Source organism: Cicer arietinum, chromosome 3, assembly GCF_000331145.2.
Source record: "Cicer arietinum cultivar CDC Frontier isolate Library 1 chromosome 3, Cicar.CDCFrontier_v2.0, whole genome shotgun sequence".
Taxonomy (NCBI): domain Eukaryota; kingdom Viridiplantae; phylum Streptophyta; class Magnoliopsida; order Fabales; family Fabaceae; genus Cicer; species Cicer arietinum.
The window spans coordinates 45328340-45345229 of record NC_021162.2 but is presented as its reverse complement, the minus strand read 5'-3'; positions in this window follow the sequence as shown (position 1 = coordinate 45345229).

Here is a 16890-nt window from a genome sequence, read left to right as displayed (position 1 = left end):
TATCCAAATGCATTTCCTGATTTATTTCTTTGTTCGTTTTAATTACTTTTGAAAAAAAAAAAATATACCCTCGCTTTGAAAACGGGGTGTTACAAAAACACTCAATTCAGATTACATGCATATTTACAATAACACAGTTCAGATTACATGCATAGCTAAAGGCCGTCACGAAGGCAAGCCATTTATGGCCGCCGGGACCGCCACAAAAGAATAGATCCGTTGCACTTTGTGGCGGCAAAGGCCGCCACAAATTCCCATAGTTCCGTTGCACGTTGTGGCCGCCCATGACACCACAAAGGACTTCATTTGTGACCGTTAAAGCCGCCACAAAGGATTTTGTACCGTTGGCTTTGGTGGCTGTTTTGGCCGCCACAAAGGGTCAACCATTTTCTATAAATATCCCTCCACTACTCTTATCATTTTTCACTTCTACCTTCTTTTTAAACCTTTCTAAATTTTCTCTCCACCCTCTCTCTACAAAAATTATTTCTCCAAGTTTTTTCTTTACTATCTTGAATTTTGGTAAGTTTATATTATATATTTAGTTTTTTAATTTTATTTTTGATTTGAAGTTATTTATTTAACTAATATTATTGAATTTTTATTTTGACTGTGGTGATATATTGTGTTTACTTCGAAGAGTTGTCAGCTCTGTGAAAGCTTCAAGTCAAACACTATCCGGCATCAAGTTAGTATTTTATACCTTTTAAATATAGATTAGTAAAATATGTGATATTGTAATATATTTATATTATGTTTAAAATATAGATTAATAAAATATGTGTTATTATAGATTTATTATAAAAAATATTAAAATTATGTTGTTTACATAATATATGATAAATAAAAATTTGAAACAAATGTAAAATTTATTGATTTTAATATAACTATTTTTTAGAAAAATATTATTAAAATTGATGGTATTAATATTTATTTTTAGTTATTAAAAAGAGTTGTAGTTGAGTTCGTACAAAAAACTTATATACATTAATAGTCTCTATTTTTGTTTATATATATATGAGTTATATTATGAAAAATTTCATTAAACATCATTTAAAATTTTATTTCTGTTTATATAATTATATATAGTTTTGATAATAATTTATTATATTGTTTGCAAATGCTCCCCTAATTGATATATAAAGTATGTCAAAATTTATATATAATGCTTTTGAAAAATAAAGCAATTAATATATAAAACATTGATATATATATATATATACACATAATTTATATATTTATTTATTTTTCAGAATAAACATATATATATATATATATATATATATATATATATACTGTAGTTGGATGTATGATAGGAATTTTCCTGGAAGGAATGATCTTAAACAACGTTTTGCTAATAAGGTTGAAGAGTTTCTTAATTCTGCGAGAGTGCAGAAAATTGTCGAAGATGAAGGGGGGATGAGATGTCCATGTTGTTTATGTCGATGTAGACGGTTTAAGAGTGAAGATGAAATAAGAGTGCATTTATATGCAGATGGATTTATGCCTAACTACTGGATTTGGACTAATCATAGAGAAGAGTCTCCGATTGCGCCTAATACTAGTACAAGTGTGGAGAATAACATAGGTCCTTCAAGTAGTACTAACATGTTAAGTGTAGATTATTATAACTATCAACACTTTGAGGTGATGAATGATATGATTTCTGATGCTGTTGGGGTTAATTTGTCATTCAATGAAGATCAATATGACGATACCGATGGACTTCCGAATGAAGAAGCTCAGAGATTTTATGGTCTTTTGAAAGAGACAAATAAACCGTTGTTTGAAGGATCTCCAAACTCAAAGTTATCAATGTGTATTAGACTATTACGTCTAAAGTCTCAATTTCATGTTCCTGATTTAGCTTTAGATTTAATGACTAAAATGATGCTAGACGCAACACCTGTTAGAGATGGTTTGCCGCAAAGTTATTACGATGATAAACTGTTAGTGTCAAAGTTACGATTAGGTCTCAAGAGGATTGATTGTTGTGTTAAAGGTTGCATGTTATCTTATGACAATGAATTTGGTATAAATGATGCCAACTTAGTTGAATGTAAGTTTTGTCAACAATCAATGTATCACCAAAGGAATAACTCAAGGGTAAGTAGGGGAAAATCAATTCCAAGGAACGCAATGTTTTACCTACCTATTGTATCAAGATTGCAGAGAATGTTTGCATCAATGCAAACTGCATGAAAGATGACGTGGCGGCCTAAGCCCTCACAAAGGGAGACATTTGTGGCGGCCTAAGCCCTCACAAAGGAAGACATTTGTGGCGGCCTGGGCCCGCACAAAAGCTTAATTTTAAAAATCAGCTTTAACCTTTGTAGCGACCTAGCCCTCACAAAAGGTGTCATTTACGGCGACCTAATCCTCACAAAAGCAGGATTTTGTGACGGCCTTTTCCCTCACAAATGGTTACGTATTTTTCACAATTTGTGGCTGTTTTAGCCGCCACAAAGGTTTGTGACCACCTTATTTGTGGCTGCTTTCCCAAAGCCCTCACAAAATCATTGTATTCTTGTTGTGGTAAAACCCGATACCAATTATCTAAAAACTTAACAATTGAATCTAATACACCTTAATAAAACAAAGAAAAATATAATGAAATAATAATTGAAATCATACAACACAACTGAAAACTAAATTCAAAATATAGTTTACAACTTGTTTTTGTATATTCATAATTAAATTAATATTACACTTGAACAAAGTGAAGTAACAATTTTTCATTACACCATATAACTTATAAGGCAGGACCAATTCTCTGGCTAAAATAAAAATGAAGAGTGAGATAAAATCTCAATGGGTTCTGAAAATAAAGGGAGGAGTAATTTAAAAATATTTATTTAATTAAAAATGCATAAAATATTCTAATGCACCTCAAGTTGAAGCTCTTCATTTCCGATTCTTTTTATAAAACTTAACTAAAACCCTTCTTATACAATGATACTAAAAACTATGCATGACTATAAAAAAATTATCTGTAAACAAAGAAAATTTGCTCAATTATCTCAAAGTAACTCACCAAGATAATTGAGTCCTAAGTGGTAAAGGTGGTCTGATCAAATTTCAATCAACATCATGATTGTTCTCCTTTACCTGTGGAACCATTCCTAGAACAAATTGAACTTCTCCACCGTGAATAAGGCCATGCATGATCTTATTAAAGATAATATTGAACTTGAGATGTTTTGTATGCAATGTATTTATTATGTCATGTTTGCAATGCATCCTTCATCTACAAAAATTATAAACAACTTAAAAATGTAATGGAATTCATGTGGGTATTAAATTCTAAGTCCTTAATCAGAAGCAATATAATCATAAGAAACATGACTTCGGATAGAGTTCGCGTGATTAGAGGATACATGAATCATGGGTAATGTGACTCTAGGAAGATTATGATTAGAGGATACGTAGATCAGATGATACATGAAATAGAGGCAACGTGGTCAGAGGATACATGAACCATAAGTATCATGGTATGAGGATACGTGGACTAGATGCAATATGGTAAGAGGTTACGTTGACCAGAGGCAGCATGGTTAGAGAATACATGGTCCAAAGGCAACATGATTAGAGGATATGTGGACTAAATGCAGTATGGTCAGAAGATACATTGACTAGAGCCAACATAAGCGGAGGATACGTGGACCAGAGGCAGCATGGTTAGAGGATACGGGAAATAGAGGAAACGGGTCTAGAAGAATTAGAAAAAACAATTATAAAAAAAGGATGCGTTTAAGAGCATTTCACCAAAGGCAAAACACTTAATTTTAGAACGATCAATCAGAAGCTAAAAGAGATACATGCATCAGAGGCAAAGCTATAGCGGCAAGGGTGGAAAAGCATCAAAAGTACATTTGCCTTTAGTGGTAATTAAAGATCATTTCGGTGCAAATTCAAAGCACATGCACGTGCAAAACAACCAAACAAACAACATCCATGGTAATTAAAGATCATTTAGATGCATATTCAAAACACATATATGCTAAAAATTCCATTTTACTCACACATCTAAGTTCTCCTAACCCGTAAAATCCAAAAATAAATCTCTGAAAATAAGTAAAATATTTCAGCGAACAACTCCGATTAACATTATGCTAAAATAAATTAATGTAACATAATTCACAGTTTTCATAATAACCCCCTTCAAACTGAGCTGGGTTTGGGGAAGATGTTTGCCTCGTCAACTCTTCGTTCCTTGCCTTTTATGCTTTGTTTCTTAGCCTCCTTTAGGACTGTTTTGGTTAAATAATGGGTTTTGGAGAGGAAGGAATGGACATGCAAGGCTCATATTGGAGGTAAGGCACTTTAAATGATTGTTGTCTTTGAATAAATTTGGAAAGAAGAGAAAAATGAATGAATGGAGAAGACGATGAACAGTAACCGAATATTGGTGTTTCATAATGTGTTTGAGAGTGTGTAACTGTGAGTGAAAGAGAATTGAAGGAAGGATGTGCTAGTACCCCAAGTGAAAGGAGAAGGAGAAAACAAAGGTTTCATGTCTCCTCTTTGCCACTTAAAATTGTTAATGCTAATATTTTTCTATTTTATCCTCGATCCTAATTTAATATTACTAAAAACATAACATTAACAATTATTAAAATTTTAGAAATCCTAATTAATACTTAAATCCTATAAATATTTCTAAGGTAGTGAAATGGCTGTTACAATATTTATTTTTGTAATTTTGAAATTGCCAAATATTTCATGATTTGATTCATTAATGTTTGAGAATTTGAATGAGATGAATATTTTTTTAATAACTGATTTCTCATTAATGATATTTAAATTTTTTAGTAATGACTTTGATTTAAAGTTGGGGTCAACAAGTAAGGCACAAGAAAATTTATATATATATATATATATATTTTGAAAAATATAAAAAGATACACTAATTGATACATATAATTAAAATAATTTGTATCTAGAAAATAAAAAGAATGGTAAAATTTAAATAAAATTATAATAAACTATTATTATTATTATTAAAAAAGTCTTTCTTCTCGTAAGAAAAAAAGGCCTTTGTTTTCATTTCTAACAAGCCTTTAATATTAACTTCTATTTAGGCCTCGATCAATGTTAGGTCGTGCCTGTACAAAAGTTTTATCCCTATATTCAAGAAAACATTAATTTTAGAGTTATTCATTCTTTTACCATAATGGGAGTGGACACTTTTCTCACGAACAAAAAAACATGTGAATAATACTAAAGCAACAAATAAAATGATAACACAGCGCGAAACAGAACAATTTAACAAAATAATAAACACAAACACACCAAACAAAACAATATAAAATTATAATAGAATATTCCAGTTTCAACACCTAGTAATAATGCTAAAAATTTATCGTGATAAAATGCAAATGTGCAAACATACACAGTTGAAACAAGAAATAAAGTGAAAATAGAGTATCAATCTCACGAGGATAGTGTGGATAAATTCTAAGTATTCTCAAGTATGAATTAGTTTAATTGGTTAAAATAACAAGTAACAAGTACACAAATATTTTGGTTCATGCAAATAAAAGAAAACTCATATTTAAAACAAGTAAATATTACAATGGAAGATAATCTAAATTCAGCGTTTAATGAATATTTAAGGAATCAATTATGTTGCAAGTTCACTTTATAGACATGTTATGGTAATTTTGGGACCAGATTGACCTTAAAGGTTTCCAACATAGTCATCATGATAATTAGTAGGTTATAACCATATATGGATTTACACTTTACACATCTCATCATGCTAAGCTTTATTTTAACAAATCAGCTTTTCTATGGACTTAAATATTATTCCTAACATATAACATTCATTTCTCAAGCATCTTGACTATATCCATATTGACAAAACATTTCTATCTTTTTCCCTTTTCCAAGTCAAAAATTAAAAAATAATACTCAAGTGAAAAGTTTAAACTTCAAAGATAACAATCAAATAGCTTGATTAAAATAATACTAACCATTCCATTTCATTTATGTGTGTGTGAGTGTGCATTAACTCATAAGCCTTACTTACAAAAACATTGTTTCTTAACAAATGAAGGTTTAGCTCATATTGAGCTTAGAAATGAAGTTGTTATAGCAATAGTGTTACAACAAGAATTAAATGAGAGAGTAAAACTATATATCACAACAACAATTGTCACATAGTTTACTTCAACAATCAGATCTAGCTCTCATTTTTCAAGTTCATGCTCCAAAACATGCACAAATGGCGTCCAAATGGGGTGGAAATAAAGGATGGTGATGATGGAGTGATGGAATCGGCTAGGTCTGTTGGGACACTCTAAAAATTAGGTTAGAACCAACCCTCTATTTAGTGCAACTGTGACCCCCTTTTATATGGTACAATAAGAATTAAATGAGAGAGTAGAACTATAAATCACAACAACAATTGCCGCATAGTTTACTTCAACAAACAGATCTAGCACTCCTTTTTCAAGTTCAAGTTCCAAAACTAGCTCAAATGGCTTCCAAATAGAGTGGAAATGAAGAATGGGAATGATGGAGTGATGGAATCGGCTAGGTCTATTGGGACACTCTGAAAATTTGGTTAGAACCAACCCTCAATTTAGTGCAGCTATGGTTCCCTTTTATATGGTACTTTTTTGTACCTTCTTTCTCTTCTTTTTAAGGCCTCTTTTGTCCTTTATGCATAAAACAACTTTTTATCAATGGAATAAAGGTTCAGAATATTCATTTGAATTTTTCTTCAATTGGTGAGGTGTTCCTTGTGCCCCTAAGGTAAGATTACCATGTACTTGACCCACAAAATATTGTTGTCTCCCATTGTAGGAACCATCAGCACATATCTAGAAAATGGTAACAAATTTATACATTTGAATATTTCAGAAGCAATTGTAACACCTCAAATTTTTAAAAAAACTAACTTATTAATGAAATGAAATTTTAAATAATTAATTTGGTGTTAAAATTATTTAAGAATATATGTTGATAAAGTTTTGTTATATGTGGGCTTTCTGTGCTAATCTTGTACATATTTGACTAAATAAGTGTTATAGATAACAAATATTCTATTTAATTATTTTATATATTTTTCATAATATTTTTTGCGAATTTACGTATATATGTGCATTCGTAATAAATGTGATATTTTCTTGTATGTTTGACTAATGTTAAGTGTACACATATTTATATTTTAATTATTTCTAAGTATCTCCTATTTTAGTTATTTATTTTATAAATTATTATCTTGGGATAATAGTAATATTGTATTTGATTTTCTTTATTTTTATATACTTTTTACGGCATTGTGATTTTAGATATATTTATTATGATTTAGTAATTAATTTAAAGTGTTGATATTATATTTCTTAATTTTATAATTTTGATACTCTAATGATTGAAGTATTTTAATGTGAGTATTTTGAAAAATAAATATAATTATAGTTATTATTTTAAATATGAGATTTTTGGCTATTAATTTATTTTTAAAAGGTTAATTATTTTAATTACTTTATTTTATCAAATATTAGTAATATTTTAATAATTAATTTGTGTTTAAAGAATTTTTTTAAAAAAATATTTTTGATAATTGTTGGTTTTATTTTGAAGAATAAAAGAAAGAACTAAAATGTGTTTTATGGGTTAGACTCATATGCAAGAGTAAAACCTACTTAAATAATAATAAACTAAAAAAAATTAATCGAAAAAGAAAAGAAAGAAAAGTACGAGAAAGAGAGAGAAGCAGGATACACCAGAAAGAAGAGGAGCGGCATCCACATGTTGAGAGATAAAGAAGAATATTGATACCGGTCATCGATAACTGTCTCATAAAAAATCACTCCTTTGTGTGGAAATTTCAGTATATTGTTTCATTTATTTAGATAGTAAATTAAACATACTTTCTCAAATTTTTAACAATCCCAATTTCTCTCTAAAATATATGATTTTTCTGTTTATGGAATTCCTTATTTTGCACCGTTATTCTTCATCGTAAATCTGATTTGAGTGAAACCAACGCCAAAATGATCAAGTAAACAGTGGCTATATTATTCGTTGATGGATTTCCTATTTAGGGTATATTTATTTGATTCAATTTTGAAATTTATCTTTTTAGATTGTGTTCTTATAATTTATTTTTGACGTTTACCCATAAACTATCAAGTTAGATCGATTGAAGGACAAGAGGCCAAAGAACAAAGGTTGTTTCCTTGTGGACTCATATTAGCTTGTGAAATCGTTTAAATAAGGTAAGGTGTGAGATAACGTTTGATTTCATGATTTAAATATATTGTGAGATGAACAAGAAAACTATATTTTTAAACGATTCATTCGGAGCTCGCTACGTACGGCAGTAGCCCTTTGAGGGATAAATTCATTAATGTGCAATCATGGAAATTGTGAGATTAAAATGTGGAATATAAATATTTATAAGGTGTTGATTGATTTAATTTCGTTAAATGTGTGGTATTTTATATTATTGTGATATTGAGTGTCAAATGAATTTTATGTATATGTTTGATTAGACAAGTTTATGTGATATGATAATAAAAGATGGATGCATTGTGATAAGGTTATGTGATAATTGATGATAGTGATGCTATAAATTTTGGATGAGTTTATGTGACGATGTATGATGTATGATTAATAATAATGATGTTATAAATTTGTGGTGAAAATATTGAAGTAACCTCATAGTTGATGAAATAATGTTGATTCCAATTTGTGCTTGACATAACAGTCTTAATGGAGTGTCATAGGCTCAAGAGGGGAGAAAATAGATATTGATAATTTTTGAAGTGTAGATTATTTTGTTATCATATAGATAGGGTTTGACAAGCCTAGTGATTTTGGGTACAATTGAATGAGCCTGATTATGGCTGTTTACTGTTGAGCCTTAAGGCAAAATTGTTAGACCTATTAGGTGTTTTGGTGGGGAATTCCTAGGTAACTTGGAAGTAGCACTCAAATGTTAGGAGCTACCACGCAACACACGTTTAGCTCGACTGTTGCGTATATGTGTCTCGGATTGAGTTGAGGGGATCTATGAGGACAGGACCAATTTGAATTGTCCGTCCACCCAGATGGTGGCATAGTATCAAGCCTACTAACCAAGTATTTCATAGTTAGAATGGTACCACATTGTGAAGTAGAGTCTAAGCTCATGCATAGCATTGCATTTTGTTGTGATTAATATGTATCGTGTGCAATAATAATTTCTCTTAGATGATTTAATGTTATAGTGAAATGTATTGATTTCCCTTGAGTGATTTTGACTTTATAATGTGATGTTTTTCCCTTGAAGGATGTTTGTGCAATGATTCGGTTTATTTATGATTAATTGTTTGTTTTTCTTACTTATATTATACTATCAATATGATTTTGAAACTCACCTCCTTCATTGTTTGTGTTTTAATGGTTTGGCCTTGTGTTTGCAAAATCGCAGTTATTATAAATTAACGAGTCTTGAAATTTAAATTTGGGAGAAACCTGCTCTGATTGGTGAGAATCATAAGTTGTATTTTATTTATTTAATTAGATACGAACTTTTATATGAAAACAAGTACAAGTAAGTTTTTGGAATTAAATTATGAAACTCTAGTTAAATTAAGCATATGGAGATTGCACTATTGTATAGGATGAAAAATGTTTCAAGTGTTCTTTTTGAGTTTTGAGAAAGGTAATATCCTTAATAACTTGTAAAAATTTCTTTTTCCCAAAAAGAGTTTTAATTTATCTGCTGCAAAAGTTTTATAAAAATATGGTATAAGTTATTATATATTATTTTAGAATTTAGGGTGTCACAACAATCATATAATTATCATAAGTACAAACTTCAAATGTCATTGTAACTATGTAATTAATACATAGTATACAAGCATCCACTGATGTACACAATAAAAAGTCATATTACAAACTCTTACAATATCACTACAGAGCTCGACCCTCTTTGTTTCCTAAACTCCTAGTCTCAATCTCTCTTATCTGCCATAATACATAAAAATAGGGGATGATATAATAATATCAATTAGTTCTATAAAAAGAAGAGGGGCAGTTAGAAATAATTTTCCTTAAACGAAATGAAAAACAAGACATGAATCTGCAATGTATTTTTCTTTAAAACAATCTTTAAGCTTTACTTTTAGCTAAAGTATGAAAAACAACACATTCCTCTTTTTTCCTTAAAGTATGGAAAATAACATATTCCTTTTTTTTCTTAAAGTATGGAAAATGCATGTACTTTTTCTTATCCTTAGAGTATGAAAAAGTTTCTAAATTATCTTCATGTGATTCACCAAGATAATTGTGATTTCTTGGTAAAGTTAGTCTCACCATAACACCAAACTGATGCCCCGATTCGTTCTTCCTTTACCTAGTGTTTCATACCTAAAACAATCCTCAAATGTCTCACTGTGTACTTGGACCATGAATGCTATGACTTCATGAATGCAATGCATATGTAATGTTATGAATACAATGCACATGTCATCAATACGATTAATGAAACCATTTAGTCAAGAAAAAGGTAACTTAAATTCAATCTTCCATCAAGAAAATCCTAGCTGCTTGTTCGTTTATATGAGCTTATATCTTTTAAATTTTGCATTATGATCAGGAAGCATGGACTAGAGGCAGACTTTGAATAGAAGCAACATGATTAGAGGAAGTTTAGATCAGATGCAACATGACCAAGAACATATTTCTAATTATAGGATGCTTAGATCACAAGCAACATGACCAAAGGAAGACTCTGACAAGAGGCAACATGATCAAAGGAAAATAGAATCAGAGGAGGCTAGAGAAAACAAAATCAGAGGCATCTAGAGGAAACCTGATTAAAGGTAGATTCAGAGGAAACAAGATTAGAGGTAGAGTCAGAGGAAACATGATTAGAGGTAGAGTCGAAGGAAGCATGATCAGAAGCATAGGAAACATGATCAAAGGTATAGTTAGAGAAACATGATCAAAGGTATAGTTAGAGAAAGCATGATCAGAGGCAGAGTAAGAGGAAGCACAAGAAAGAATGAAGAAAATCAGAGGCAGCCAAAATAAAGGAAAATCAAAGTCAAGAAAAATAAAGGAAAATCATAGGCAAGATAGACGAGGGAAATCAGAGGCAAAATAATCAAAAAAGTTAAAGGCAGAAGGACATGTGTTGGAATTCTGGGAACACGTTAATTATGTATTTCACCCATCACAACTAATTCTATTTTCTTGAATTTCTAACACATCAAAATCATCATACCATAATTGCAAAATGCATGATTTAAAGAAAGTCATTTCTAACAGAATTTGAAACTAAAATAGAACCCAAATAACCCACATGCAACATGTGAAAAAAGTTATAGGAAAAGAACTCATGATTTTTCTACTCTATCAGCTCTCAATTTCTTAGGTCTCTTGTATCAGCTTTGGGGTTTTCCCCGTTTTCTCTTCATATCCCTTTAGTACTAGAATGAAAGAATGAATGGGGAAGATAGTTTAGTACATGTGAGTGAAGGAGAAATAAAGAGAACTAAAGGTGACATGTTCTCTTTTTGCCCCTTGGCGTGTTAACACTACCACTTTCCTATCCTACCCTTGATCCTAAAACAATATTACTAAAAACACAACATTAAAATTTTTAAAAATTATAGTAAGTTTAAATTAGTACTTAAATCTTACAAATATTTCTAAGGTAGTGATAGAGTTGTTAAACGCAACGATGTTGCAGCCTTTTATCCAAACTTAGTCCATTAATTATATCCTGCACAAAATCAACATCAAATAGCATAATTCCATCATAAACTAGTCTAATCTAATAAAAATGAAATAATCAATCTTTACTAAAAATATACTAAAAACTACTCAAAACAACTTTTGTTGAGAAAACAATTCATAATAATTTTTACTTATATAAAATATAAATTAAAACCACAATAAAAAAAAAAATCAACAATGGCTATTTAGAAAATTAGGGTTCATTGAAGCTTTAAAGAGTCAAATTTATCAATTATTAAATTTATAATAACTAGCAATATATTTTTCAATGTAATCAGTTGCACTATTTGTAACAAAATTTATTATCAAATTTATTTATGAGTTGTGGTAGAGATGAAAATTGTCAAAACAATACTAAATGATATATCCATCAAATAATAATTATTTTGCCTTTGTATTTCTCTTAATTTTTTTAGTAATAAGTTTATTCGGTGTAGCTAAATATAAAACTATACTTACATATTCTAGAAAATAATTTCTTTTTGGTAGCCAAAGCTACCCCATTGTAATGAGAGTCTTCGTCCCAAATCTTCATGATATGTGTGGTAAATGCTTTGATCTTTGTGATATTTATTTACAAATATATGACTTGCATGATATTTATGGGGAAAGCTTTGATATTTGTGATAGTTGATTATGAATATATGATCATCATGATATATGAGGTGAAAACTTTGATTTTGATGATGGTGGTTGATGAATATATGATTTTCATGATAAGAACATGTGATTTGTGATCTTAGTGATTTTTTAATTAGGTGATGATTTAGAAAAAGAGATGTTTGAAGCATATGATTATTATTTTAACTCTTTACAAGCATGTAATTTTCAACCATAATAGTTCAATTACAGTTGTTATCGAGGATCCAATGAGACAACCTCTAACCTATAGATATCTCATGATTAGTGAAGACTTTCATGAGTTAATAAAGAGAAAGAGTGAAGACTTTCAAGTCATAGTAAAAAGTATAGTGGCTCACAATAAGTCAATCATGGATTTATTATCCAAAAGAAGAGAGTTTTATGGAAACATGATTGAGCAAGAGGAAGAAAGTGTGGAGCTAGAATTTGAACAAGGTTTTGTTGAAGAAGTATAAGGAAAAGAAAGATTTAGTAGCATTGAAAAGAGGCCAAGGGTGAGGCTTGAGGATGGTCGTATTAAAGTTGAGATTCAACCCTTAAATTGTTCTTCCCATTTATGATTTTAAAACTATGCAACAAAAATGACATTCTTCTAAAGATAAAAGACAAGTTGAAGTTCAAAGGGGTTATTACTGATGAGACTTCCATTAAAGTGTTCACTCAAGGATCCCTTGTTTCTGTTGCTACTACAACATATAAAGAAAAAGAACAAAATGACAGAAATGTTGCAGCATCTATGCAATATTTTTCCTATTTGGATTTTAAAGTGTTTGATCAAAAATAAGTTATTGTAGAAATTTATGAGGAATCTGGGAGAGTGGAGGAAGAATTTAGAAGATGTTCATGCTACAACACAACTTGATGATGTTGCAATAAAGCCACCTACTTTAGTAAAGCCTTTTGGTGCCACATATCCTTTGATGTTTCCCATTTTTAAGATTTGGACATTCAGACTAACATGGCCAAGTTCATTGCATTTATAACATATGATGTTTTTCTTATCATATTTTTCATCTCTTCCCCTGCTAGACTGTTTCAATATTTTTGAGGAAATTTCTAACATCCCGACCCTTACCGTTATCGGCATTGTTAGTCACAACCTTCTTGCCCCTATTTCCCATTGTTGGAAATAGCGTGTTTTTCCCTTTCGTGGGAGTTGAACCCGGTACCTGAGGGATAAGTATTGTCTCATAGGCATAGGCATGTTTAAGGTACTCTTGTTAGAGGCATATTGAATTGATTGTCCATGAGAGGCATGTTGAATCTTTAGAGACACATAATTCTTTAAAGGAACATTGAATCTTTAGAGGTAGATAATTCTTCATAGGTAGAGACAAAATCTTCAGAGGCATAGGCTGACTCATCAGAGGCATGCAAATTAGAATCATGCTTCAATCTTTAGAGGCAGACGCAAAATCACGTTGAACTACCAGAAACACGCTATTAGAAGCGTATTCGGGAACTTTTCCAGCATGTCGATGTGAATAATTTGATTTTGTTTCCTCTTACCTTCTCACTTCCTCTAGTGGTGTTATCCTCTGGTGACTTTCATTGGTGGTATCCTATTCTAATAGTATTCTCATGCCACTTTCTCTAGTGATATCCTCTTGTGGTGGTATCCTTTGGTGACATTCTTTTGTGGTATCATTTGGTCGCTTCCTCTGATTTTTCTGTTCTGATGTCTACTGATGACTCTTCATCATATGCATATTTTCCCACTATTTTAGTCTTATTTATCCTCAATGATTAGTTAAATTAAGGATTTATTTGATATATTTTGTTGATTTTTGTTCTTTGAGTTGATAAAATGTTTTGTGTTTTTATTTCGTTGATTAAGGAGGAATTTGTCGTAATTTTACATTGCGTTTTGTTTTAGTGCAGTGCTGAATTTTGGTGAGAAATCAACATGACATATGTAGAGTATTTCAGCCATATTTGGAGTTGTAGATGTTCAATTAGAGTCAAACCAAGTGCAAATGAAAGCTACGATCCATAGCTACAACTTTCATATAGACACCGGAACCAAATGCAGACTCGAAAGAGGAGAAAAATACAATATACGCCGGACATCAGATGTTGAGCGCTGGAGCGCGCCCAAGCGCATGCCAAGCACTTTTTCCCAGCATTCGCCACTGTCGATACGCGCCCGAGCGCGCCCAAGCGCAAGCCAAGTGCTTTTTCTAGCATCTGCTACTGCCCAAACACGCTGGAGCGCGTTTTTCAGCGCCTGGACGCGTGACCCGCACCAGCAACCATATAAACGCATATTTTTACTGTTTTAAGGATCTTTTTGACTATTGGGAAGTTGGGAGACTTGTGCCCTAGCATAGAAACTCAAAGACGGCCGTTTCTAACATCATTGGAGCAGTTTTATCAAGAATCATTCATGAATCCTTCTTGTAATCCTTCTCTAATCTTTATCTCTTTTATTTCTGTCATGAGTAACTAAACCCTATTTGTTAGGGATGAGTGTAACAAGATGAAACCCTTATTTTTATGATTTGATTTCTGGTTATATGAATGAGTTTATTGAATGATTTTTCTCATCTCTGTGCTTAATGCTTTTTATTGCTTGATCGACATTAAAATGTTCTACGCTTTGTATTTTGAAACGGAAGTGGACTTTACGAATGCTTGAGATGAGAAATTCATGAATTTGTAGTCTAGACATAGGTGCAGGTCATGAAACCAATTAAATTAGTTGCAAAACAATAATTTATAGGAGAATTTCTATACGGTAATGCTTAATTCTAATCTTAAATCTACTAAGGAATTAGGGGTTACTTTGGAATTAAAGGTTCTGTCACTAAGACATTAGGGCAAGAATAATAAAGAGAATTCAGTAATAATTCAATAAAGGAATTCAATAACTAGGATCAAATTAGACACCAAGGTTGGATTCGAAGTGAAACTCATCCCTGACATTTTTCACAATTTATAAAAGATCAATTTTACTACTGCTGTCAATTTTAAATATTATTTCAATCAACTTGGGAACCTTTTGTTCAATTTTAGTAACAAAATATAATTCAATAGTAAAACGCAATCCTTGAGTTCGACACTCGGTACTACCGTTTTATTATTACTTGCAACGATTCAGTACACTTGTTGAAACGCTATCATCTACATACTTAGTGAAATTTTTTAGTGCAATAAATTGTTCTCACAAAGTACTTTCATTAGCATCAAAATCACATCGATAAATTGTTCATGGAATAACCTTTGTTCCATTAATCTCATCATGGAAAATCATCTCAAAATGAAGATGGGTTTGAAATCGAGGGAAGTGGAGAACAAAGACGACATGTGAGGAACCATAGAGACTATTATGAGATAGGGAATCATAGGAATCATGAAAGGAACCATAGAGGAAGACTCAAAGAAATGGTTTATAGATTCAAGGTGTTTGTGTTTGTTCCTCAAAAAGTCTGTAGGTGTCAAGTTGTTTTGAAAAGAATGGCTTGTAGAGTCAGGTGTTGTGTTATTTACGTTTTGAATTAATGGATTAAATCCTTCTGAGTGAGTGGACTAGACGTAGCTACCAAGTTGGTGGTGAACTAGGATAAATTCTTATGTCACTTTACATCTACAATTCTTGTTTTACTTCTGCCTCTGATTACTTAACCCAATTGCTACTACTTTTGTTCTAAGTAAGCCACCACACTCAGACTAATTTTAAATAAATTAGGAAAAACAGTCCAACTTAGTCAAAAATAATTCAACCCTCGTTCTCGTGTTCGCACCTTCACTTGGATGACCTAAGCTATGAGATTAGATATGTGATTGAGTTACAACACTTTATGGATATTGAGGAGCTTGTTCATAAGTCATCCACTGTTGAACAACAATTGAAGAGAAATAGTATTTATAAAACGCATTTATCAAACAAAGACTTGTCACATTGGAACAAACACAACAGATGGGGTGATTATCCATTGGCTTCGGCCAAGGAAGGTAAGTCTTCTAAACATAAAGATCTTCTTCCTATTTCGTCTTCTCATTCTTCAAATAAATGTTACAAATGATTAGGAAGTGGACACAGAGCATCTAATTTCCCAAATATAAAAGTTTATGATTGCAAAGGCTAAAGAGGTATATGAAACTGATTATTCCCTTTACTCTTACTCTTCACAATCATCCCCAAGTGAACTAGGGAGTGACTATGAATTGGCTTCCGTTGAAGGAGATCTTCTCATGGTTAGAAGACTCTTAGGAGTCCAAGTTAAGGATGATGATTCCCAAATAGAAAATATTTTCATACTATATGTCTTGTTGATGGAAACGTTTTCTCTTTTATGGTTGATAGTGGTAGTTGTGCCAATATGGCCATCACTATATTAGTGATAAAACTTTTCTTGATAACTATTAAATATCTGAGGCCATATATGTGTCAATGGCTAAAGGACGATGTTGATATTTTCGTGGATAAACAAGTTTTGGTTAATTTTAGTATTGGCAAATATCATGATGAAATGTTGTGTGATGTTGCGTCTATGGAGGTTGGCCATA